Below are 2,144 nucleotides of genomic sequence, written 5' to 3'. Positions count from 1 at the left end.
CGGGCGGGGGAGCGCTGTAGAGCGCGCGGCGGTCGCCGGCGGAGGGCGCCCCCGCGGTGCGGGGGTGGCCCCTTGCCCGCCGGCCCGAAAGCCGCGCGCCACCTTCGTCCCGAGCCTTTCCAAGCCGACCCAGAGCCGGTCGCGGCGCACCGCCAGCGGAGGAAATGCGCCCGGCGGGGGCGTGCCGGAACCCGGCCGGAGGTCCCGCGAGGGGATCCTCCCGCACCGGGCGGCCCGCCCTGGCCCGCCGAGTTGAATCCCCCGGGCGGACTGCGCGGACCCCACCCGTTTACCTCTCAACGGTTTCACGCCCTGTTGAACTCTCTCTTCAAAGTTCTTTTCAACTTTCCCTTAAGGTACTTGTCGACTATCGGTCTCGTGCCGGTATTTAGCCTTAGATGGAGTTTACCACCCGCTTTGGGCTGCATTCCCAAACAACCCGACTCCGAGAAGACCGAGCCCCGGCGCGCCGGGAGCCGCTACCGGCCTCACACCGTCCACGGGCAGAGCCTCCATCAGAAGGACTCGGGCCCCCGCGCGGCACCGGGCAAAGCGGTCTTCTGTACGCCACAACTCCCGCGCCCGACCGCCGGGCGGGGATTCGGCGCTGGGCTCTTCCCTCTTCGCTCGCCGCTACTGAGGGAATCCTGGTTAGTTTCTTTTCCTCCGCTTAGTAATATGCTTAAATTCAGCGGGTCGTCTCGTCTGATCTGAGGTCGTGGTCGAAGGTGGGTGTGGGGGGGTGGCTCCGGAGAGGCTCACCCTGCGGGAAGAGGAGGGCTGCGGCGGGGTGGACGAGACCTCGGGTGGCGCCGCCAGCGGCGGACGGAGGGCGCGCGGACGGACGGACGGCGGGACACGCCTCCGCAGCACCGCGCCCTGCCCGGAACTCCCCCCGCCCTGAGCGGGAGGCCCGCGACACCCGGGCATCGCCGGCGAGTTACCGAGGGGTGGAACCGGGGGCAAGGCGGACGCCGAAACCGACCCCGACCACGCCTGGGGCCCCTGCGCGGCCGTTCCCTCACCACCAGGCCTGACTCTCACGAGTCCGCGCTCCTCCGCGACGCCTCCGGTCGACCTGCCGCACGCGCGGCGCGGGCTGCTCAGAGACACGGCGGTCCACCGGCAGCCGCGCCCGCTGACGCGCGGGGCCCGGCGAGGCGCCCTGCAACCCCGGGGAAGGGGAGAGGGTACGGAGAGGAGCGGGAGCTCGATAGACGGCGAGGAGGCGGGAACGCAGCGAGGGAGGCGGGAGGGGACGGCACCGCGCCGCCAAACCCCGGAAACCTCGGAGGTACGCCCAGCGAAACCGGATGAAGGGGCACCGGGGGGAACCGTAACAGGGTCGCGGGCGGGACGGAGGCGGCCGGAGCCGCACGCCGCGCGCCGCGCCGCCGCTTCGGACGCCGGGGGCCTCGAAACCCGTGGCTTTTCTTCCTCTTTCCAGCCAGCTTGCTCTACGGTCTGCACTTAAGGGGACGAAGGCCCGCGGAGGGCCTGCGACACCCCAGCCGCGGGAGCGTAGGCCGAGCGGCCGCCCCCCGCCCGGAGGGCGGGGGGTTGGGCCGGCCTCGTCCGTACTCCCGATTGATTGCCAAGCGACGCTCAGACAGGCGTGGCCCCGGGAGGGACCCGGGGCCGCAAGGTGCGTTCGAAGTGTCGATGATCAATGTGTCCTGCAATTCACATTAGTTCTCGCAGCTAGCTGCGTTCTTCATCGACGCACGAGCCGAGTGATCCACCGCTAGAGTTGTCAGAGGGGTTTTTGGTGGGCTTGCCACACAAGTGAGTTGGGGGACGGCGCGCCCTCCCTCCCGGGCAGCAGAGGGCGGCCGGCTTCGCCTCAAAAGCCAAGATCATGACAAGGGGGTGAAGATGCCGGTTCGGGGGGGTCGGGTGGGACGAGGGCGCTCGAGCAGAGTACCCCCGCGGTCCTCCCTTCCCCCCGCCCCGCCGCCAGGCGGCGGGTTGGCTCGCCGAGGCCGCGGCGCCCGTCGGAACGCAGCCCGCCCGCGCCGGACCGGCGGTGGCCGCGGGGGACCACCTCCGCCGTACGCGGGCGGGACGGAGCCCGCCGTGCGAACGCGCGCCTCCGCAGAGGCTCGTCCGGGGCCGCGGCGCCCGTCGGAGCAGAGCCCGCCCGC

The 2,144-nt window shown here is 71.8% G+C and overlaps 1 non-coding gene across 1 annotated transcript; it reads right to left on the bottom strand.

Annotated features, from left to right (window-relative positions):
* Window positions 1–1,599: 1,599 nt before the first annotated feature.
* Window positions 1,600–1,752, bottom strand: LOC129176426 (5.8S ribosomal RNA). The gene has a single exon (XR_008569354.1). It is a non-coding gene; the product is annotated as a 5.8S ribosomal RNA (ribosomal RNA).
* Window positions 1,753–2,144: the final 392 nt, after the last annotated feature.

This window comes from Dunckerocampus dactyliophorus, unplaced genomic scaffold (assembly GCF_027744805.1).
Source record: "Dunckerocampus dactyliophorus isolate RoL2022-P2 unplaced genomic scaffold, RoL_Ddac_1.1 HiC_scaffold_73, whole genome shotgun sequence".
NCBI lineage: Eukaryota > Metazoa > Chordata > Actinopteri > Syngnathiformes > Syngnathidae > Dunckerocampus > Dunckerocampus dactyliophorus.
Note: the sequence above shows the minus strand (reverse complement) of the source record. Positions and strands in the feature narration are given on the sequence as shown.